Source organism: Polyodon spathula, chromosome 5 (assembly GCF_017654505.1).
Source record: "Polyodon spathula isolate WHYD16114869_AA chromosome 5, ASM1765450v1, whole genome shotgun sequence".
NCBI lineage: Eukaryota > Metazoa > Chordata > Actinopteri > Acipenseriformes > Polyodontidae > Polyodon > Polyodon spathula.
This window is the reverse complement of record NC_054538.1, coordinates 50,340,635-50,365,970: the sequence shown is the minus strand read 5'-3', so window position 1 is coordinate 50,365,970 and position 25,336 is coordinate 50,340,635. Positions and strand designations below refer to the sequence as shown.

Here is a 25,336-nt window from a genome sequence, read left to right as displayed (position 1 = left end):
GGGTCTTTAATGAGACCACCCACCGGCGGGGCATTAACCAGGGCCGCAATGGTGGAGTCTACTGGGTGGAATCTCCCCAGGCCAAGCTTATCCGCGCCTTCTAAGAAGGCGAGCAGTGTGGCCTTCTTTAGCACACTGGGTCCCGAGGCCCGGTGGTCCCAGGAGGAGCATATCTCCTCCAAAAAATCTGGAAAGGCCAGGAACTTCTGGGGGCGGGGAGTCGGTGCTGCGTCCGGCGTTGTTCAGCCGCTAGCGTCCAGGGGACCTGAAGGAAAGCTGTAGCACGTCCCACAAGTGCTGAAATGGAGCTGGACAGCGGGTGGTACTGGCTTCTGAGGCACTCTCAGAACCAGGCTCTTCCTCGGCAAGTGTCTCAGCCACTTGCACCTCCGAGGAGAAAGAAGCCCCATCACCCAAGGCCGCTATGGATAGCGTGCTGTCTTGTGCCAGCTGAGATGAGCCTGCCCACCCTTCCTGCACTCCCATGGGATCGGGACGGTATGGCGACTGGGGCTGCAGCACCTGGGCAGGGGCCTATAGCGAATGTCTAGCTAAGAGCTCCAGGACCTGGGTCACCTGGGCCTTGGAGCACTTCACTCGTCTTGCTTGTGGAGATGGTGAGCAACTGCGGGCGGCCTGTGCATCTGGAAAACCTGACAGAGGTCCCTGGGACAAGTCATCTGCGGTGCTCCGAGCTGTTGGCGATCCCGCCGCACAGGATGCGGAGCTCGCCCTTTTGGCGCTCTCTGCTGGGCCTCCTTCAGTCTGGGCTGAAGGGCCTCACAGATGCTACATGCCCTGTCCCTCTCGAGGGCCATGGTGGCATGTGGCACACTCCTGCGGGATGTTAGTGTTGCAGGCCGTGCAGGGATAAGACCCCGACATAGGCCTGGCCTTGCGCATCAGTACTGGGGCACTGCCTACACTGCGTTGAACACTGGAAGTGTCAGCGTAGTGTGTACAGCCACTGTTGTTGCAGCAAGGGTATTAATCTTACGCACCTTGTGCCGAGTACCCTGTTACACTGGGTACTGCGCAGCACTGTGTGTAGGCTGACTAGTGCCTACACAACTAGTGCAATGTGCACTACATGCACTGTGCGTCCCAAGCGCCGTGCTTATCAGGTACCGTACACTATGTGAACTGCGTACCGTGCATAATCGCACTAGAGTGACAGAAGTATCAGCACGTGTGCACATGTGCACTGTGCGAACCGAGCACCACGCACACCGAGTACTAAGGACACAAAGTAGCACCGAGCACCGTGTGTCACTTATACTAAGCACTGCTCCAAGATACTAGTATCACGGGTTAGGTGTGCGCCGTGGTACCGCAGTACCAGGGAGGCCGCTACGCAATGTGCCTACCATAACAGCGTGGTCAACACACACACACACACACACACACACACACACACCTGGTTAGCGCGTAGCGTGTACCATGGAAAGGGGGACGCAGGCTGAAGCGGGCAAGTTAAAGCAGAGAAAAACACTGTGAAATACAGTTTGTTTACAAGGCTCGACTCACCAAGGTGGCAGGACTGTGCAGCCAGCAAGGCCTACTGAACAGCGGGGATATAGCAAAGCCTTGCCCCATGGAGGAGAGCGTGGCTGGGGAAGTCACTCAACAACAGGGGTACGGCAAGGCCTAGCCCCGAGAAGGACACGTGTGCTCACAGAAGAGAGAGAGAGAGTACACTGTTTACAAGGCCGACTCACCAAGGTGGCAGGTCCGTGAGGCCGGCAGGGTCTCTTCAACAGCAGGGATACGGCAAGGCTTAGCCCTGAGGAGGACATGTGTACTCTGAGAAGAAAATAAAGGGGAGAGATGTTTACAAGGCCCGACTCACGAGGTGGCGGGCCTGTGTAGCCGGCAGGGTCTACTCGACAGCAGGGATACGGCAAGGCCTAGCCCCGAGGAGGACACGTGTACTCAAGAAGAAAAGACACTCATTCGCAGATGACTGCACGGGCAGTCACTCACATACAACAGAGAGATAAAAGAGTGGCCTACCAAACAAGCGAGGAGGCCACTGAAAGACAGAAAGGACTCTCTCTTTTAAGTCGTTGATTCCAGGAAATCGGCAAGCCGGCTTTCAGCACGAATGCAAGGGAAATACAACAAGACTCAATTCGACTCGAAAAGATCTTTCCTTATCCACACTCAGCTAAACACAGAGGTCTTACCTTACCGTCTTGAGAGGGAAAGGGAGGGGGATCTTCCTGCAATTGACGGTTTTACGTCATCACAGGAAGGGGCCTTTCCACAGCTCTTGTATAGACAGCTCAGCAATACCTATCCAAAGGGCACGAATATCCCATACCAATTTCAGTGGTGGTCGTCTTCAAATTGAAAGGGAACATACTTTTTTCCAATGACAGCATTATAATAACATTATAATACTTGTGCAGGCATATCACTTTTTACATTTTTTTTTTTAATTGCTAGATTTCAAAGCAGACACACTTCAAACTCTCAGCAATGAGACGTCTTTATCTAGCATATACATCACAAAACTTGCGTGCAAATTTTCAATCACGTCATACACAGTATCATCCATAATTTAAGGCATGTGTGTATACCTTTGTTATATAAATTATCTGTGAAGTGTAGGTACAATAAACAAATTTGACCAGTACCAAACCTGACAAGGCTTCCTTACAACCTGTAACACCAACAAATAAATAAAGAAATCTCCTTGTTTTATTCTCCGTAGATACACAGGCATCCATTTTTCACTCTCCACTGCATGTATACAGATGGCCCGGTCTGTCAAGCACATTTCTTAGGGACTGCTGCCATCTGCCAGTAAAAAAGAAAACTGCATACACTTAATAGTTTTCTTATTTTTTCATCAAAGCATGTTAAGACGTTTTAAACTTTGCAGATGCTCTTATAAGCGCCTGCTCGCTATTCTCACGGAGTGACAAATATGGACTTGCATGCACTCCATGTGGAAATCACGAGATAAGCAGCTGGGTGGTTAAATGCTGGATATGTAGACTGCATGTATGCTCCGGTTTATTTTTGCTTATTAATACACCTATTTTTATGCAACTTGCATAATCGGAAAGAAAATGCACCACCCGCAAGCCACCCAGACATTGACTTTCTTCTGGATGTCTTCGTATTCGTTCAATTTATATATTAAGTTTTCGTCGTCATGATTAACTTGTTTTGGGGTGTGTGTTTGATGTGAAGGGTGTTAACCTTCTGATTAGTTAGTTTCATTCCAGTCGCGTGACGAAAAAAATAGAAACAGGTTCTTTTTTAGCGACGCAAAATATTCTCAAAGTGACATCGCTGGCATCGCTCGCTGTTGGTGTGGATACTCCCATTTGACTGTAATGACTTCTAAATTATCTGCTCGCATCCAGTGTGGCTGCAGCTTTAGAGTTCTAATTTGAATGCAAGTTGTGCCTTTTTGCTTAACTATGTTGCACAACAGTGTTTTTAGTTATTGGTCTTCTGTTACAAAAATAAATAAATAATGTTTGGTCATTATTTTGAAAGCGAAGCTTTGAATACATAGACTTTAAGATTGTCTATCAAGTTTGTTCAAGGCAAGTCGCTACATAAAACATTTCAGCTTTGGTCAATTTTCACATTTTAATATATTGCAGTATTTATCTAAGGTAGAATGTTGTAGACTCATGAATCTTTACAGAGTAGTGGAAACCTGTGGGAATTAATGTATGCTCTATTAAATTACCTTGATTTTAACCTCTGACAACTCCTTCAGTTGAAATGTAAAACTAGCACTTAGCTCCTTAGAGTACAGATGGGGTCGTGTTTACAATGGAACCCAGATAGTAAGCCATATGTTTATCCAATGTCATTTTACCTCTCCTTAAGGTCAAATGCAGAACTGGCTAATAATTCTTAGAGAGTGCAGATAGGGTCATGGCAACTATGGAACACATACAGAAAACCATATGCATTCTATCCAAAATTGATCTTATTTATTATTATTGTTTTTATTGTACAGCTACTTTTAATTATTTTAGGGAATTGTACAAAACAAAGCATATTCCTTTTGTTATGAGATATTGGGGGAGTTATGTATAGAGTCTGTCTCCTTTAAGTAGTGCATCCTTGTCAGCTGACGGCAGAAATGAGGGGGAGAGGAAAAGAGTTTAGACAGCATATCAAACTTTAAAAATAAATCTGGGTCAGACTCCAATACTTGGTAGCAACAGGCACTGTAAAATTTGTTCAAGTTTCTGTTAAGAATTTTTTTATTGAAGTTAATTTTTTTAATATTTGGTACGTTATACACAAACATAAATGCATTATTTTTACTTTAAGTATATTTAAAAATCTTGACAAAAACAGTGCATGAAAAAAACTGGTATTTGTGACTTGTAACTTCAATAAGATGTAAAGTGTATTTAAGGGCTTTTTGATTGTGGTCCACTATGAAAGGCGCTATATAAAATAAATATTGATTGACTGATTGATTGATTACACTCCAAGTTATTTATATCCAAAACAACATTTTAATGCTCCCTGTTGATGTGAAAGTCAGAAAGATACATCCGTACCGCAGCTTGTGTTAAAAATGGCCATACTGTTCATTAATTAGTTCTTCCAGGATTCCACGATCACGAAAAAAAAAAAAAAAAAACACACAATTTGCTCTCTCCCGCAGATCTTTCTTAAACATTTGCTCCCTACTCTCACTGTACATGTCAGTAGAGCGCATACACGCGATTTATATAGTGAGAAGTGTAGCGGGTTTGACTTAAAGCTTTAGTTCAGCCATGGAAAGATTCCTAAATTAGCACCGAATATAACAGCAAAAGACAGGGCACAACTGCAAAATGCAAGTCCAGTATTTCCAATAACTCACTGTCATATCTTCTGTCAAAACGACAGAAGACCATGACAATGACCATGGATAGACAAACAGTGGCTATAGTACAACAAAATAAGTTATTATTTATTATTATTATTATTATTATTATTATTAGAAAAGGATTTCATAGTTTAGTCGCAAGTTCAAAGCAAAGCATTGTTCTGTTACTCCAGTGAAGGATCAGAGAAAAACAATAAGGACCTTACTTGTACTCCCTATGTTGCAGGTCCTGAAAGATGTCATTCTAATTATATATGGTAATACAAACGTTTCTGTACATGGGTGTAGTAACATGAATGTTCAAAAAGGAAGTTGACGGCGAACTATATTAGATATTATCTGATTACTTGGGATGTCAAGATTTTTCTGGCATGTGATGGTAGCACTTTCACACTGCGGCCTTAGTCAAAGAAACAAAAAAGCTAGTTTATCAGCCAATCAGTGTCACCTGTCACTGTTTCCAAGCGCTTGTCACAGCTTCCAAACTATTTCTATGTGCTGTCTTGATGTGGATACGTTTTAAAATTACAACATTTTGGTGAACAACAAATGTTTCTAAAAATACCCTCTTACATTGTACAAAAATCCTCCAAGCCTAGTATACATTTGTAAAATGTACCACTGCTAATTTGAATCCCATCCCGTTGAAAGTTTTAGGAAATATTACCACAGATTTAAGTAGAGACTAATTAATACTGTAATCCAGTATTTTATGAAAATCTAAGTTAGTAATTAATAGTTAGATGGGAACAACCTAAATAATAATCAGTAATTAATAATTAGATGGGTCACCCTGGATAAAAGCAGCAGCTAAATAAATAATAGTAGTCGTCAAGTTACCCGTTACAGTATGTAAGAAGAGAGTAATAATAACTAAATTGAAGAATACTACCTCATTTAAGAATAGCTTCAGTATCAAAAGATGAATGACAACAGAAAGGATAATCTCTGAAAGACAATATTTAAACTATTGTTGATTATATATGGATGGTCGCTGAATTCTTTCATAGTTCAGCTATCTGTGCACTCAACTTCTTTAGAATGCATACTTTGCTTAGAGTCCAGTTTATTTATAGCTTCCAAAGGTAATTTTTAGTGGGATGGTCCCAAAGTTTTGCACATTACTCTGTATAACGTTTGTGATTTAAAGCAGTAGGGGTATATTTAAGTTCAGTGGAAGAGAACACTTTGTATCAGAGTATCTCATCAATTTTTCTTAACACTAGAACTGCCAGATTTTCGAACTACCTAGAACTGCCAAGTAGGTCACTTTGAGCCATACATTTTTAGACTGCTTTGTTATGAAAATGAAAGACATACTACTAGATACAACTGAAAAGTTGTATTCATGAGCATCATATCTAACATTTGCATTGCAGAAACACTATTTAAATTGAAAATTAAACAGAAAATGCTTTGTTTTTCTAATGAGCGCATATACAGCACGACTACAAGCAGTGAAAAAAATATAATAAACATTTCAAAAGAAACGGGTATTTACATATACCCTGTACAGATGACAGCTACATTGTACTCTATGGAGGCAAGTTCACGTCTGTCAAGGTAACTTGTGTTCACATTTAACTACCTGATACATTTTGGTTTTTGTTTTGTTAAGATTTTTGTGTGTGTATATATATATATATATATATATATATATATATATATATATATATATATATATATATATAAATATATTTCATATTAGGCACATAAGTTGTTATCCTACCTGTCATTTCAGTTTGCTGTATGCATCTTAGTGCAGCTTGCCATATTCCAATCAAAATGACTACTTTCAAGATTATGTATTTCCTTCTGCTATATTCTCAGTTGCATTTGTGCAACAAAATTGTTGTCTCCCAGGTACACTGAAAAATAAGCAACTAGGCTTTCACTGAGTTGGCATCTTGACAAATCCACAATCATAGCAATCTCTGTCTCATAGTCAGTCTACAAAGACTTGAAATAAAAATAAAAAAAACATGTGTGCTAGCAGGAGGGGGCGTCTTCTTTGCTGCAGTTACAAAAATAATAGAATATCTTACATTATATTTAAAAAAAAAAGAGATGTATAGTAATGCCTGGCTGACCCACATGGCTGTTCTATGTAGAACTGTTTAAATGTATTATTTTTGCAATTCTGGTTATGAAACACCGTCAGGATATTTAATTCATATACGTAGGAAAAGGCAAAAAAGGACATACACATACAACTTACGATGGAAGAATAATTAACATTTAAGTGCAAAATGGATCACGGTGACCCTTATGGTGGTTCTAGGATTAACAAATAACAGTTCTTTTTACAGCCAGTCTTGCATGCAGGGGCCTTGACGATCCTAAAGTCAAGTTTTCTTCCTGCTGATCTTGCCTTGCTGTGAGCAGTGCTGAAATAAAGCTCCTTTGTTGCACTAGCAGACCACTACTAGTCTTTCACACGCTCAGACCATGCACAAATGTGTCAGAATGCACAATTTGCATCTCTTTTTCAAAGATTTTCCCAACCTGAGGGTGGACACACTTCGTCCTATACAATTAAATAGTTTTGCTTCAGAAAACTAAGTTGTCTATTTGAAAAATTAACATTGTTTCTCCATATACTGCTTTACATTACAAAGCCTGTTAAAATTCCATGTGTACTTCTACTCAAGAAATATACTGTATTGGTTTTGTATTTATACTCTTCTAATTTCAAATGTCTAAATAAACACTTTGAATTATCCCATATATTGTGCCAAGAGTTTCCTTTTTATATTGCAACTGTATTAAATGATAGTTCAAAAGTAGTGTTATTTTCAAATGTATATCCATTTTGTACAAGAAATACATATCTAACAAATTTCACCTAAAAACCTACTTGGAATGTTGGTAATATGGGATGTGGAGTGTAAAACAAGACTAGGACACCAGTCATAACTCCGTTGGTCTACTTTACATTATTTTTAAAAAGTGAAGGCAGAACCTAACTCAAACATTTAATAGTTAAGTGACACAGTGTCACGTTCAACTAAGAAAACAATTGTTATATCAATGGTTTATTTAAAAAAAAGAGGAAGCATTTGGATTTTATTTAATATATGCGTTACTTTGCATCAGAAACTGCTCTTATCCTTAAATCCGTTAAACAAATTATAAACACTAAATAATGAAAGTGTGTCTATATTAAGGTTTCAACCACATCTTACTGAATATGTAATAAGTGTACAACTTCAACTGAGTGCCGTTTTCGGGCATTTGGCATACAGACCATGGCTCGGACAAAATGTACCTTCTCAACGGTAGAAAAAAAACCAAAAACGTTTCAAATATTATTTGAAACGTCCCAATTATTTATATGTAACTTAAAAATGGGTCAAATTGGGCAGTTAAATATGAATTACACATGTTTGTGTGATATTTGGGGGGCGCGGCTTATTATACACACACACATTCCACAACGAACCACATTATATAATTGGAAACAGCTACTTAAGGCCTTTCTGTCGATATATTGGCGAAGATTGCCAAACTACATGCGCTACAACACCAAGTGGTCCTATTCATGCCCATACATGGTCATTCTATTTAGGCAGGAAGGGGTTAATTTAAAAGGACTAAACTAAACTCAAGAATGCAAATAATTGACTCTTCCTTCTCATTTGCAGAACTTAAGACCTTGTCCTAAAAAAAAGCTATGTTATTAATATAAAATAATACCTGTGTTATGTATATTTAATGTACTGAATAGTGATAACACAACAATAATAAAAAACCATGTCGTGTTAGCCCCGCAAACAGTAAACTTACTTCAGCCGCCCTTGCGATTATTTTTAAGCAGCAAGGTTGGCAAAACTTGGTACAATGATATCTGACAACACTACCGCTGAATATCAAAAAATAAAATCTAAAAAAATACAGTAAAGCGGTACCCACCATACCTTGTGTATATTAAAAGGCCAGATCCTGAAGACTGTATTCACCCCTCCGGATTTATCTTCTGCGTGATGACGACGAATAAGGAAGGACACCATAAATCATGTGTGATGTGCAAATCCCACGTATAACCAGAAAATATATGTACTCCAATTAGGTGTAATACTTCTTTCGAATAATCTCTCCACACGTAAACCCTAGATTTATGGATAGCAAATTATATCCGTTCTGTGCTCTATACAAAATGTCATCTGACTGCACTCCAAAACTGCATGTTTCTACTTGAATCTAAAGAGACGTGATTTTCTCAAGACTACCTTTCAGATATTACAAATGTTTTCACAAACACAGAGTCTCTCTTGGACAAACTAATGGCGGATTTGACCAGTAAAACGAGATTCAGCCACCAACTACATGCTCACACTACCGAGTCATTGCTGTCTGTCTCTGCCTCTGCTCTGCCGTGTTCAGTGACGTTGGGCGTAACCAATCACATTCTTGTTGCGTTCTGGATCTCTTTTTGAGGATGTATGGAAGGCCATTCGGATCAAAAATGCGTTATTTACAACACATTTCAAATATTTATTAAACGTACTAATTTTAATTTAGTTTGTGTTGTGTGTAATTCAATTATTACAAGCACTAATGATCTCAAATGCTTTTTGTGCTCTGTACAGCGCAGATATTATATTACACGGCCGTCATACAACCCGATTTACCCTCTCTTCCCTGTCTAATTTGTTTTTCACATATTATTTTCTTTCTGCAGTTGTATTGTTTGTAGATATTCTACATACCAAGATACTAAGCTCCGACAATTCTCTATGGAGACTTCCGTCACGCTGCGCGCAAAGGGTTATGGGATATAAAAGAGCGCTCCGGATATTTTTTTCTTTTGGGAGTCAATGTGGTCGTGTGAAATGTTGCTGGTTTCTGCAGATCTGCAGATTTTCGCTGTTAAAAAATGCACCAGACTTGTGAGGTCTATATCACCTTTTGGTCTCTTAAAGAAAACAGCAACAGTGGCAAATTATGACAATACATAATTATTTTAAAAATTCCCTTTTCTGAGGACAGTCCCGTGTTGTAGCGCATGCGTGTGCATGTGTGTATGTGCTGCACAGTAGGAATTGGGAGGGACCGTTCCGAAATGTAAAGATCAAGTATAGGTGTAGAGTCGAATTCTGTTCCACATAAAATTCAGTTCACCCTGAAATGTTACAGCATTAATCGACAGACAGCAATGCAAATTATTATTATAATTTTTGTTTTTTCAATTGTACTATGTGCGCTTTCTAATATACGCCGAGAGCTGGTGGTCCTATATAATACGTGCTCTTTCATGATGAAGACTCATATGTTTGTAATTATGTAATTGATTGATGTTTGAATTGTTTGTATTTAAGGTATTTTTTTCTTCAGTTGCTTGTACTCTCTGCAGGCAAAGCTGTCAAAGTATTTTGATTAGAAAAAAATGCATTCTTATTTTAGTTTTTTTTTTAGATATATGTAATTATTATTATTATTACTGTTTATGGATTGGTATGCCCTCCTTTTCTATGCACTGAGCCCTCAAGTGGTAGTTTTGTTTATAGCTAATGACATTATTATTTTAGAAATCGGTTTTGAAAATAAACTATAAAATGAACGAACACGGATGACGCAGTGAGTTTTTGTAAGCAAGGCAGCAAATACAGTTTTCGACTGGTGATGCTGTTTGATACATATCTAGATTAATGTTCTGTACACATATAATATATATATATATATATATATATAGATATATATATATATATATATAATGATATATATATATAAAAAGAGACTAATACAAAAGCACAAACGGATAAAGAATATAAAGACATAAGGATAAAAAAATAGTTAAACTGAAGAATATTCGTTTATGCTTTTGGATGGAGTTACTGGCACGGGACATATTGCTTTTCCACTCGTCTGGCTATTATTGGATGTAAGTAAATAAAAGCTTATTGTTTTCTAAAGATTGGGAAGTCTATACGCCTGGAATTATTCTTTAAGTTAAGAGTTGAAAGTGATATGTGAAGCACAGTGACTGGATGACGAGTCGTAATGTATTGGATACTTAACTTACAAACACTGAGACGTGGTAAAATCGTATACAGCGCCTATAGAAAGTCTGCACCCCCTTTCAAAATTTTCACCGTTTGGTGCCTTATAGCCTGGAATTAAAATGCATTAAAATTTTTTTTTTTCATTTATCTATACATCCTACCCCACAACTTCCAAGTGAAAAAAATATTCTAGAAATTTGTAGAAAATTAATTAAGAATAAAAACTGAAATAACATGGTTGGATAAGTGTCCACCCGCCTTTTAATAGTAATCCTAAATTAGCTCAGGTGTAACCAGTCACCTTCAAAATCACACACCAAGTTAAGCGGCCTCCACCTCTGTTAAATTGCAGTGATTCACATGATTTCAGGATAAATTCAGCAGTTCCTGTAGGTTCCCTTTGCTGGGTAGTGCATTTCAAAGCAAAGACTCAACAATGAGCACCAAGGAGCTTTCAAAAGAACTCCGGAACAAAGTTGTTGAAAGGCACAGATCAGGGGATGGGTATAAAAAAATATCAAAGGCCATGAATATCTCTTGGAGCACGGTCAAGACGATTACTAAGACGTGGAAGGTGTATGGCACCACTAAGACCCTGCCTAGATCAGGCCATCTAAACTAGATGACCGAGCAAGAAGGAGACGGATTAGAGAGGCTACCAAGAGGCCAATGGCAACTTTGCAAGAGCTACAGACTTTTATGGCCAAGACTTGTGTGGCCCAAAGTGTGCATGTGACAACACTATCCCAAGAACTCCACAAATCTGGCCTGTATTTTACTCAAGAAAGCCCACCTTGAATCATGTTTGAAGTATGCGAAAAAACACTCAGGAGATTCTGTAGCCATGTGGCAAAAAGTTTTGTGGTCTGACGAAACAAAAATGCAACTTTTTGGCCTAAATGCAAAGTGTTGTTTGGCGCAAACCCAACAACACATCACCCAAAGAACACCATCCCTACTGTGAAGCATATTGGTGGCAGCATCATGTTATGGGGATGTTTCTCATCGGCAGGGACTTGGGCACTTGTCAGGATAAAAGTGAAAATGAATGGAGCAAAGTACAAAAAAGTCCTTGAGAAAAACCTGCTACCCTCTGCAATAAAGCTGAAACTGGGACAGAAGTTCACCATTCAGCATGACAACGACCCAAAGCACACAGCCAAAGCTACACTGGAGTGGCCAAGAAACAAAAAGGTCCTTGAGTGGCCCAGTCAGAGCCCTAACCTAAATCCAATTGGCATGACTTGAAGATTGCTGTCCATCAATGCTCCCCAAGGAACTTGACAGAGCTTGAACAGTTTTGTAAATAAGAATGGTCAAATAGTGTCAAATCTAGGTGTGCAAATTTGTAATTGCTGCAAAGGTGCTTCCACCAAGTATTAACTCAGGGGGGGTGGAGACTTATCCAATATGATCTTTCAGTTTTGTATTTTTAATATGTAATTTTTTTCTCAACAAAAACTTTTTCTCCTTAACAGTATGGAGTATGGTGTGTAGATAAGTGGAAGAAAATCCTCATTTGAATCTATGAAACTGAGGCACTGACACAACAAAATGTGAAAAAAGTTAAAGGGGGTGTAGACTTTCTATAGGCACCGTATTAGGAAGTCAACACTTTTAGTCAAAAACTTTGCTTTGAGTTGGAAGCTACTAGTAAAAGGACTGTGTGTACTGAAGATATACTCTGTTTATTTTTTCTGTGGAAGACCCTGTTATTGTGTGAGCACTTTGTGAAGGTTGGTACTGTAAACAAACATAAAAGGGTAGCTTGCTTGCTGTAAAACAAGTGAAGGTTTTAATGGACTGTGACAGAAACATGAGTTCTGGTGATGAATCTTCCTCCCAACCTATGAGGGCACTAAAGAACGAGAGGAGAAGTATCTGGAAGGGCTGGCCTGACAGTTCGTTTCTGGGTCAGGGAAGTGGGTCAGCCTGGAATGAAGCGAGACTCTGTTGTAAGACCGTATTGATTTGAAAGGTAAATGAGAGGCAGCTGCAACCGTTTACCTAGATATCATGCGGGATTACATATAGGGGCCAGGGTAACGCTGATCTTTTCCTTCGTTTGGGTAGAACGCTGGAGAGACAGAAGGATGGAGAGAGGAGCTCTCAGTAAAAGAAAAAGAAAAGAAAGAGTGTTGTGTGTTGTTTGTGTCTGTGTAAATAACTGTCTGTGTTTCCACCACTAGACAGCTAAACGCACAAATCCGGAGTTGTCGCGAGGGTCAGCACGAACCGGATCACCACTGCACCAACCGTCACGAATTACCTGTGTCTTCACCACCGCACACGCACGTCTGCACTCACCCAGGACTGGTGACCGTGTGTTTGTTTTGTTCGGGACTGTGCCCTGTTATTTCTATCCCCGGGCTTTACACATTGTTGTGTATAGCCGGGGATTTATTATTTGACGGTCACCAGACCTGGATTACAAATAAAAGCACTTTTTTCACTGGATATTGTTGTCTGTTCATCACTCCTGCACCGCATCACCGCGACATCTGTTCCCCTTACCAACCACTTTGCCACACGTGGTGTCAGATCCGGGATGGACCGCGATGCACTGGCGGAGCTGCTGCAGGCACTGGAGATCAGACGGGATGCAGAGGAGAGACGGAGGGAGGCACGCTATACGGCGCTCATTGAACGGGTAGGGCTGATCGTTGCCGCAGGAGCGACCCCTACCGGAACATCATTGATGTCGGCCCCGAAGGCACGGGCCATGAAAGTGACAGCGGAGGATGATCCGGAGGCATTTTTGGTGGCGTTTGAGCGGCTGGCAACTGTGGCGGGATGGCCGCGGGAGTTCTGGGTAAGCCAGCTGGGACCTTGCCTGGTCAGGGAAGCCCAGGCAGCCTACCAAGCCCTGAGCGACCAGTACGCCACTGACTATGACCTAGTCAAGCAGGCTATCCTCCGTCGTCTCAACATCACTGCGGAGACCCACCGGACGCGGTTCCGCGAATACCGGAGAGCCCCGGAGACACGCCCCAGGGTGGTGGCACAGCGGTTGTGCGACCACATGGTCCATTGGCTGACCCCAGAGAAGAAGACCGCTCAACAAATGGGGGAAGCCATTGTGGTGGAACAATTCTGCCATGTGGTCGGCGCCGAAACCCAGGCGTGGGTACGGTGCCACAACCCTGACGCCCTGGAGGAGGCGGTCAAATTGGCCGAAGATTTTGAGGACTCCTTGACGTCGGCCCGGGTCGGGATCCTGTCAGACCCTGCCCTTCACAGTCACCAACCTCTCCCTCCCTCTCCTCCAACACCACACCCACCCTCGTTCCCGGCACCCAGACCCAGACCGCCGACCCCGTTGCCCCCCCCCCCCCCCCCATGGAGACCGAGGATGGCCCCCAGCTGGGGTAGAGGTGTTGCCCCTGCCCCGTTGCCCTACCAGCAGCGGGACAGATATTTAACCTATGCCCCCTCTGTCCCCCCACTCTGTTTTAGGTGTAACCAGCCAGGACATAGGGCCAGGTCATGCCCCGCTGCCATGGAGTGTTATGTGGCTGCGTGCAACTGGACACCTGGAACGGGTAAGCAGGGGGAAAACGGTTGGGAGGGGCCCTGTCTGATTGACGTGGTTTTAGGGAATGTGAAAACCCACATGTTAGTGGACACAGGGTGTGAGCAAACCTTGATTAGGACAGCTCTCTTGGGCGGTGTGTCATGGCGGACACAAGGTCAGGTGGCCATCTCCTGTATCCATGGAGACACGGCGGCATACCCCACCCTAAAAGTATATTTATCGGTAGGACCGATAAAACGTCACCTTGTAGTCAGGGTGGCGGAAAGGTTGCTGCACCCAGTTATTCTGGGCCGAGACTGGCCAAAATTCAAATAATTAATGCAAATAATGGCAGTCTCAGCCACACACGTAAACGTGGCAGAAAAAGAGAAAAAGGAACGGATTGGTGATATGTTTCCTTTTCATACTGAAATGTTTTCCCCTCTGTTCCATCCTAGAAAAACAAATAAGGAGAGACAGACCGCGAAATGGGAGGGAGCGTCTTTGAGACAAGGCTGAGGTCTTGTGGGAGAGTGCTGTAATGGTAACAAACGTCAGTCAAAGGGAGTGGGAACGCAGTGTGACCGAGAGAGCGAGGTTACTGGGCAGACTAGGGCAGAGGTTATTCTAGCCCCTCTCAATATACCGGGCCCGTGGTACTCAAGCGCGGACCTAGTGTGGGGCCAACAGAACGACCCGTCACTGGTGCACGCTTGGGGGCAGGTCCGGTCCATTGAAGGTAAGGATGTTGATGGCGCTGGGCCGCTAGTATATCCACATTTCAGTATAAAGGGGCAATTACTATATAGGGTAAACCTAGCCACGGGCACAGGACAGCCTGTAACACAATTATTGGTTCCCCCGTCTTGTCGGACCGAGGTCATGAGGCTGGCGCATGATATCCCTTTTGCGGGGCACCTCTGAGCCGAGAAGACGAGGGAATGGATATTGGCTCGATTCTATTGGCTCGGTCTTCATACTGATGTGTCGAGATATGTAGCCACTTGCCCAGACTGCCAGCGAGTAGCGCCGGGTCGAATGCGCCCTGCCCCTTTGATCCCACTGCCGATTATTTCCACTCCGTTCGAGCGCATTGCAATGGACATAATGGGCCCTTTGCTACCTTCTGACTCTGGGTATACGCATATATTAGTAGTGGTGGATTATGCACCGTGATACCCAGAGGCAGTTCCATTGAGGTCCACTAGTGCAGCTGCAATAGCCACCGAGTTAGCGCAGATTATGGCTAGAGTAGGGATTCCCAAGGAGATTTTGATTGATCACGGAACCAATTTTTTGTCCAATACGTTACAGCAGGTGTACAAAATATTAAAAATACGTCCCATCAGGACGTCCGTTTATCATCCACAATTGGACGGTTTGGTTGAACGCTTTAATCAGACTTTAAAGTCGATGCTGAGGCGATTTGTAACACAGGAGCAGAAACATTGGGCATCGCTTCTTCCCTACCTCCTTTTTGCGGTGAGAGAAGTGCCGCAGAGTTCAATGAGGTTCTCCCCCTTTGAGCTCCTGTATGGCCGGCAGCTTCGCGGCATTCTCGACCTGCTGAGGGAGGGGTGGGAGGAGCACAAAGGCTCGTCTAAAAATGTAGTGAAGTATGTGCTCCTACTCAGAGATCGCCTGGATTTGGTCGGTCGTTTGGCCCAAGACAACCTCAGATCGGCTCAGCACCGACAACAGCAGCATTACAACAAAAATGCACGGATTCGAACCTTTCGACCAGGGGACAAGGTAATGCTGCTACTTCCCTCATCCGAATCAAAACTGTGTGCTAAATGGCAGGGGCCGTATGAGGTGATTCGGGCTATAGGGAAAGTAAATTATGAAAGTAGACAGCCCGATCGCCGAAATGAACGTGAAATTTATCATGTCAATTTGTTAAAGCCCTGGCAGGCAAGGGAGCTCTTATTTATTGCCCCAGGCAATATGGAGGATGATTTAGGCCCCTGTCCAGAGACCCCGAGCACCAGAGCGATTTCAATGGGGGAACAATTGGTTCCGGATGAGCAAAGAGAGCTGCCGAAACTTATTGAGGAGTTCAGCGATGTTTTTTCTGATGTGCCCCGCAGAATAAACTTAGTTGAATAAGACATTATATCTCCACAAGGTGTCACAGTGCGAGAGAGACCGTACCGGATCCCAGAAAGTCGACGGAGTGGCGTTCATAAAGAGGTGTGGGATATGCTCGAGCTTGGGGTGATTGAACCTTCCAGGGGTGAGTGGTGCAGTCCAATTGTCATAGTGGCTAAGAAAGACGGCACCAACCACTTCTGCGTGGATTTCAGAAAGGTGAACGCTATTGCTAAGTTCGATGCCTATCCCATGCCTCAGGTCGATGAACTTTTAGACAGACTGGGAAAAGCGAGGTTTATTTCCACTCTGGACCTGACGAAGGGATACTGGCAAATCTTTAACCCGCAGCTCCAGAGAGAAAACCGCATTTTCAACACCAGAAGGGCTGTTCCACTTTAAAACCATGCCATTTGGGCTACATGGTGCGCCCGCTGCCTTTCAGAGACTGATGGATCAGGTTTTACGCTCACATCATGAATATGCAGCAGCGTATATTGATGACGTGGTGATTTACAGCTCCACCTGGCGAGAGCATTTGGCTAGGGTTACAGCCGTTCTTCAGTCTCTAAGGGCAGCCCGGCTGACAGCTAACTTGAGGAAATGTGCGTTTGCAAAACAGAGACTCAATATTTGCGATTTTTAATGGGGAATGGAAGGGTGAGACCTGTAGTCACCAAAATCCAGGCTTTGGTTGATGCAGCAATCCCCAAAACCAAGACTCAGGTGAGGTCACTACTGGGCTTAGCCGGTTATTACCGCCGCTCTATCCCCAAGTACGCCACAGTGGTTAACCCGTTAGTCGACCTCACCCAAAGAGTGCTTCAAATTTAATTAAACGGTCAGCTGAGTGTCAGGGAGCGTTTGATACTATTAAGCGTATACTTTGCCAGGCCCCCACTCTTATCACACCGGATTTCACCAAGAGATTCATCCTCCACACCGACGCATCGGATGTAGGTTTGGGTGCACTCTTGTCCCAAAAAATAGCTGGAGTAGAACACCCGATATTGTACCTGAGTAAAAAAATGTTACCTCGGGAACGCAACTACTCCGTAGTCGAAAAAGAGTGTTTAGCCATTAAATGGGCTACTCACTCTTTACAATACTACCAGCTGGGACACTCATTTGATCTGGTCACAGACCACGCCCCACTCAAGTGGTTAAGCACAGTGAAGGACAGCAATGCCCGGTGGTATCTGGCATTGCAGCCCTTCATGTACCATATGGTACACCATGCGGTTAAAGACCACCAAAATGCGGATTATTTTTCCCAGGAGGGGGGAGTAATGAGGAAGGTAGATTTAGCCGAGTGTTCCTTCGGCTCCGCTCTGAGCGGTGGGATATGTGACGGAAACATGAGTTCTGGTGATGAATCTTCCTCCCAACCTGTGAGGGCACTAAAGAACGAGAGGAGAAGTATCTGGAAGGGCTGGCCTGACAGTTCGTTTCCGGGTCAGGGAAGTGGGTCAGCCTGGAAAGAAGCGAGACTCTGTTGTAAGACTGTATTGATTTGAAAGGTAAACGAGAGGCAGCTGCAAGTAATAAGGCAGCTGCAACCGTTTACCTCGATATCATGCGGGATTACATATAGGGGCGAGGGTAACGCTGATCTTTTCCTTCATTTGGGTAAAATGCTGGAGAGAAAGAAGGATCGAGAGAGGAGCTCTCAGTAAAAGAAAAGAAAGAGCGTTGTGTGTTGTTTGTGTCTGTGTAAATAACTGTCTGTGTTTTCACCACTAGACAGCTAAACGCACAAATCCGGAGTTGTCGTGAGGGTCAGCACGACCCAGATCACCACTGCACCAACCATCACAAATTACCCGTGTCTTCACCACCGCACACGCACGTCTGCACTCACCCAGGACTGGTGACCGTGTGTTTGTTTGTTTGGGACTGTGCCCTGTTATTTCTATCCCCGGGCTTTACACATTGTTGTGTATAGCCGGGGATTTATTATTTGACAGTCACCAGACCTGGATTACAAATAAAAGCACTTTTTTCACTGGATATCGTTGTCTGTTCATCACTCCTGCACCGCATCGCCATGTCACCACCATTCATCTGTTCCCCTTACCAACCACTTTGCCACATGGACGCTTTCAAGAATTAATAATAATAAAGAAAAAGAGTGAAAGCTTGTTGTTTAAACACAACTGGAGGTTTATACAAACTAAAATAAATAAAATGGAAAACGAAGAACTAACAGTAGAAACAGCAGCTTCAGCTAGTGCCACAGTAGCTGGTAAATTAGCATCTCAGTCTCAAATAGATATTTTGAAAATACCACAGGTAGATCTAAGCAAGAGGTCAGTCAAGTATACATTTAAAGCATTGGAGTATAAATTGACCAGTTAAAAGGAGTAAGGAAGGCAAAGCTAGGCCAGCTCACAACCAAAACCAATGGGATTAAGGTTTTAATGAGGATGACCAAAATGTGGATAAAAATGTGGAGCTGCACAAAAATCATTGCTTGTTACCCGAAGAGGACACTGATCAGGCTAGCTGGTATGAGCCTAAAGAGGCTTCCTTTCAAGAATTTGTCATGCAGGTTGACAGATAGCTATATGAGGCTCATCATCGCACTGAACAGTTGCATAGATGTGATGAAGTAAACCCTGGTGACAGCATTTCAGAGATAACATCGCTCACACATAAGAAAACTCAAAAGCCAGGTCCTGGTAGAGGTCAGTCTTCAACAACATCTACCTCAAATTCTTCAGCACGAATGAAAGCAGAGGCTGAAAGAGCAGCGCAAGCAAAAACAAGCCATAGAACAGGAAAAACAACGCTTGCACCGAGAAAGAGATGAAGAAGGGCAATTGAGAGCTGGAAAGGAGGAGTTAGAAATACAAACCGAGATAGCAACTTTAAATGCTAAAATCAGAGTTTATGAAAAATTTGAGGACATGCAATGCTCAACAAGGAACTCCGATGATGGAATGAATGTATATTTCGATTCCATGCAGAAAATGCCTCCTACAAAACCAACAAAGCTAGATCCCCATGTTAAGGAGTTTATTTCAAAGTCCATAGTGATGCAGCCGCAAGCACATGGGATACAGCAAAGCCACAGAGTGTGATTAAGAAGTTATTCAGACGCCAGCCAGCATGACTGTTTTACTGAAGATTGCGCTGACGTTGAATTGGATCCAGCAGCCAGCAATGGAAACCTCTACAATGTGATGCAGAGACAAAATGACATTACAGAAATTTGAGTGAAGCAACACAGACTGTCTACCCTCCCATCACATGAAATACAATGTTTAAAGGTGATCCATTGGACTACAGATCATTCATTAGAGATTTTGAACATGGAATAGAAGATACGACGGAAAGCAGCAAGGACCGTTTGCATTTCTTAGAGCAATACACAAGTGGAGAGCCCAGAGACTTGTTCTGCAGTTGCCAAAATATGAATCCAGATAAATGATACAAATAAGCTAAAAGGTTACTTCAAGAGAACTTCAGAAACAAGCTTAGAAACGCTACAGTTTATGTGGAAAAGGCCCTCAATTGGTCTCAGATTAAGTCTGAAGATGGAAAAGCACTTAATACTTATGCAATCTTTCTCATTGGATGCCGCAATTAGCATGGAAGACATCAAGTAGATGGAAGAAATGGATAATCCAACAAACTTGAGCTCTGTAGTTTCGAAGCTTCCTTATAAGCTGAGAGAAAGATTGTGATATCCACGAGTGATGCAAGCGAAGAGCCAGGTTTAAAGACTTGGTTAGTTTCGTGGGCAAACACGCTAAGATTGCTATGGATCCATTGTTTGGAAAGATTTGAGACGACACAACTGCTAAAAGAAGTGACAGAGGGAAATAGTTTTGTCACCAATGTTGCAGCTAACTGTGAAGAAAAAGAAGATCCTGAAAGGAGCCAAGCAAAGAACACTGAATGTACTTAATACATGTATCTAATGCATTTGAGAAACCGTACCTATTCTGTAAAGGAGATCACACAATGGAGTTGTGCAGATGCATGAGAGGCAAGCCTCATTAAAAAAAAATTAAGTTTTTAAAGTCAAAGAGAATTTGCTTTGGTTGTTTGGCTTACGGACATGTGAGCAAAGATTTCAAGGTTAGGATCACATACAAAGTATGTTCACAGAAGCACGTAAATAAACAAGACTATAAACAAAGGCTATACACAAGACCTCCCTTGCCTGCCAGGGCTTTAATAAATTTACATGATAAATTTCACATTCATAACGGCAATTTCATTATTCACCTTCCCTATAGCCCGAATCACTTCATATGGCCCTTGCCATTTAGCACACAATTTTGATTCTGATGAGGGAAGTAGCAACATTACCTTGTATCCTGGTCGAAAGGTTCGAATTCGTGCATCTTTGTTGTAATGCTGCTGCTGTCGGTGCTGAGCCGATCTGAGGTTGTCCTTGGCAAACGACAGACCAAATCCAGGCGATCTCTTAGTAGGAGCACATGCTTCACTACATTTTTGGACGAGCCTTTGTGCTCCTCCCACCCCTCTCTCAACAGATTGTGGATGCCGTGAGGCTGTCGACTGTACAAGAGCTCGAAGGGAGAGAACCCTATCGAACTATGCGGCACCTCTCACTGAGAAAAGGAGGTAGAGAAGAAGCGATGCCCAATGTTTTTGCTCATGTGTTATAAACTGTCTCAGCATCAACTTCAAGGTCTGATTAAAGCGTTCCACCAAACCGTCCATCTGTGGATAATAAACAGATGTCTTGATGGGAGGTATTTTTAATATTTTATGCACCTGCTGTAACATTTTAGACAGAAAATTGGTTCCATGATCAGTCAAGATCTCTTTGGGGATCCCTACTCCAGCCATAATCTGTACTAACTCCATTGGGACATGCTCAAGCTTGGGGTGAGTGAACCCTTTAGTTGATCTCACCAAAAAGAGTGCTCCAAATTTAATTAAATGGTCAGCTGAGTGTCAGGGGGCGTTTGATACCATAAACTTTGCCAGGCCCCCACTCTAACCACACCGGATTTCACCAAAAGATTCATCCTCTACACCAACACATCGGATGTGGGTTTGGGTGCTATATTTTCTCAAAAGGTAGATGGAGTAGAACACCTGATACTATATATCAGTAAAAAATTTTACATCGGGAGCGTAACTACTCCGTAGTCGAAAAGGAGTGTTTGGCCAATAAATGGGCTACTCACTCTTTCCGATACTACCTGCTGGGACACTCATTTGATCTTGTCATAGACCACACCCCACTCAAGTGGTTAAGCACAATGAAGGACAGCAATGCTCAGATAACTTGGTGGTATCAGGCATTGCAACCCTTCATGTATCACATAGTACACCGTGCAGGGAAAGACCCTCAAAATGCAGATTGATTTTCCCAGGAGGGGGAGTAATGGGAGAGATTTAGCCAAGTGTTCCTTCGGCTGCACTCTGAGTAGTGGGATATGTGACAGAAATACAATGAGTTTTTATAAATCTCCCTCCCGACCTGTGAGGACACTAAGTAGCAAAAGGGGAAGTTTTTGATCAGGCTGGCTAGACAGTTTGTTTCCTGTGCCAGGAAGTCGGTCAGTCTGGAAGAAGGCGAGACTCTGTTACAGGAGTGTATTGACCTGGAAGGGAAACAATGTAGCAGCTGCAAACAATAGAGACCGCTGCACTCGTTTACCAAGGGGTCGTGCTTGATAGCATAAAGGGGCCGGAGAAACTTAAATCTTTTCCTTCACATGGTTTTGGTAATATGGACTGGAAGGACCATGGGAGAAAGCTGTGAGTGTTTTGTTTGTTTGTTCGTGTCTGTGTTTGTAGATCACCAGATGGCTAACACGTATCCGGAGCTGTGGCCTTGTGCCAGCACAAAAACCGAATCAATACTGCACAACAGTCACTAAAAAGTAAATTGTTATCACCCACTACAAGCACTATTGCACGCACCAAGATTGGTGACCGAGGCAAGTAATGTGGGGCGGATAACGTGTGTTTATTGTTTTGGGCTGCAATCCTTGTTTTCTGTTGTCTGGGTTTTACACATTGCTGTGTGAAACCGGAGCTTAGTATTTGGTCGCCAGGCCAGGATTACAAAATAAAGATCCCTTTTCCAAAACATATTAGTTTCATTGTGTGTGATTATTTCTGCACTGCATCACCTCTGCACCTGTTTGTAATCAGCAGCCACTTTGCCACAATGACACATTAGTGAACCATTAAAAGCATGATTATTGGCTCATTTTGAATAATAATTGTACATATAATTCATACAGCTTCTTCACAGATGTTTCAGATCATGCTAGAGGGTGAAACAACCAAACAAAGCAACAAGTATTTGTATTGCAGCACCTATACTTATGTAAAATACTTACAATGACTTGTATATACTTGTTTATATATACAACACCCCTGTCATAGACGTGAGGAGGACTTGCATTGATACAACTAGTGATGAACCTAATGGTCCTTGCAAACCCGGTCAGATGAACCAGCGTAAGAGAAAAGAACCTCAACGGGCACAAGCCTGGAGTTAAATGGCCAAGAGCTTTGTGAGTGTATTAAATGGAATGTCCAGACAGTAATTTATGTGGAAATAAAATAATTTATTTTTATTTTCTATACACAACAAAAGATTAAATAACAAACACAAAATGGTGTGAGGGAAGGAGTGCAGGGGTGAAATCCAAAACAAACTGTGATGACTCGTCTTTAATTTGTTTCGTGGATACATAAACAAAAAAAGCTTTCAAAAATTCCCGCTGCACAAAACCAGTCTCTCCCTTCACCCGTTACTCCTCCTACTTTACTTTCGGACCAACCCCGAACACAGAGTACGTTCCCTTTAAAATGTCCCGCCTCTGTGTCAGTGGGACACGTGTAACTTGACTCCAGTGGCTGGACTCGTACTTCCGTTTCAAAAGATGACTTTTTGGTCACGAATCTTGGTAAGGGAAGTCCCGAGTTGGTTTGAATCTACTGTCGGGAGGCTGAATCACAGACCGAAAACCCTTTGAAAAAAGACATACCATCTAAGCATATGGAAGCGAGAAGTTTGGATTTGAAAAAAGGAAGGAAAAAGTACAAACTTCCTGTAAAGTCTAGGCGGCAGCAGGCGATTGAACGCTTCATTAAAGAAAGGAGGCAGCTGAGGAAGCAATGGGGAAGAGCAGAACAAAGTCAGAAGGAGGGACTCAATCTGTTACAAAGGGTCCTAAAAAATAAACTTGCAACATTGCGCAGAGCTGAGCGCCAATGGAAATGCTACAAAAAGAAGCATGCCAGAACTAACTTTTATTAAGATCCATTCAAATTTGTAAAGAAGTTATTCACCACTGAGAAAAATGGCACACTAAAATCATCTAAATTTGAGCTGGAGAGATATTTGGAGGAAACACATACAGATTAAAAAAGAACATTCCACCTATCAATCTATCTGAATACCAGCTAGAGGACTGTGCACCTAAGTGGAAAGAAGTAAGCTGTGAAAAAAGCAAGGGCTTCGTCATCTCCAGGGCCTAATGGATATCCATACAGAGTATACAGACGTGCTTCTGGAGTTCTATGAATCCTGTGGAAATTCATGATAGTGGCATGGGAAAAACAGATTGTACCAAAAGCATGGCGCCAAGCAGGTGGAGTCTTTATACCAAAAGAAAAAGATTCTACAAGCATCAGACAGTTTTGCCCTATTTCCCTATTAAACATAGAAGGCAAGATTTTCTTCAGCATTATTGCTCAGAGATTGTCAACTTACCTATTAAAGAACTGCCTCAGAAAAAAAAGCGGGTATTCCAGGTTTCCCAGGATGCTTAGAATACATCAGCGTGATCTGGCAACAAATTCAATCAGCTGAAAAGGAGAGGAAGGAGCTCCATGTGACATTCCTGGATTTGGCTAATGCATATGGTTCAGTGCCACATGAACTTCTTTGGACAGCATTTGATTTTTTCAGTGTACCGATGACAATAACAAATTTAGTGAAAGCCATATTTTGGAGATTTGCAATTTCGTTTTTCAACTTCAGAATTCAGCACTACATGGCAATGCTTAGAAGTTGGAATAATGGCAGGATGTACCATTTCTCCACTGGCTTTTACCATGGCAATGGAAATAATTATTAGAGCATCAAAATGGGTACTGGGAGGAGAGTGCTTGGCTTCTGGAATGCAACTACCACCAATTCGAGCATACGTGGATCACATGATAACAATGACTACAACAGTAGCCTGCACTAACTGGGTTACTGGGCAAATTAACCAATAACATCGAATGGGCACAAATGCAATTCAAGCCCACTACATCAAGGAGTGTCTCCATAATTAAAGGTAAAGTAGTAGATAAGAGGTTCTACATTAATCGTGAGGCAATACCAACAGTGTCTGAGAAGCCAGTGAAAAATCTTGGGAGATGGTACGACGGGGATCTAAAGGACTTAGTCTGTGTGGGAGAAGTTAGACAACAAGCAACGAAAGGGTTGAAGAGCATAGACAGCAGCGCTTTACCAGGCAAACTGAAACACTGGTGCTTTCAGTCTGGTCTACTGCCAAGGCTGCTGTGTCCACTGACTCTGTATGAGGTTTTTTGAGAAACTGGAAGCTTTAATCAGTTCATACATCAGGAAATGGTTGGGAGTTTCAGTTAGTACATTCACGTGACAAATGTGTAAGGGAGGTAGCACCTGTGTTGAAAACTGGAAAAAAGTTGGTGGCGAAGAAAACCGTGGAAGATGCAAAAGCTGCCCTTTGAATCTCGAGTCTTGGTCTCATTTCAGCTCCTCCTACATGACACAAGGCAACCCCAGCTTAACGGATGAAGCTGGTAGTCAATGAGGTGCAAAAGCAGGAGGAGAGGATGAGGTGTGTAAAGGCTGTTTCCCAGGCCAAGCAGGGAGAATAGATGAGATGG

The 25,336-nt window shown here is 42.5% G+C and overlaps 1 protein-coding gene across 6 annotated transcripts in view; it reads right to left on the bottom strand.

Annotated features, from left to right (window-relative positions):
- Positions 1 to 9,609, bottom strand: part of nrbp1 (nuclear receptor binding protein 1) — an 87,181-nt gene extending 77,572 nt beyond the window's left edge. Inside the window, exons 1-3 of one of the 6 annotated variants that reach the window (XM_041250719.1) lie at positions 9,568 to 9,607; positions 8,776 to 8,834; positions 1,719 to 1,803 (exon numbers count right to left, since the gene is read on the bottom strand). The gene's annotated coding sequence lies outside the window, so the exon portion shown is untranslated. Of the gene's footprint in view, positions 1 to 1,718; positions 1,804 to 8,770; positions 9,537 to 9,567 lie in introns of those variants that run through there. The other 5 variants (XM_041250716.1, XM_041250720.1, XM_041250715.1 and 2 more) reach the window with 5 other exon arrangements.
- Positions 9,610 to 25,336: the final 15,727 nt, after the last annotated feature.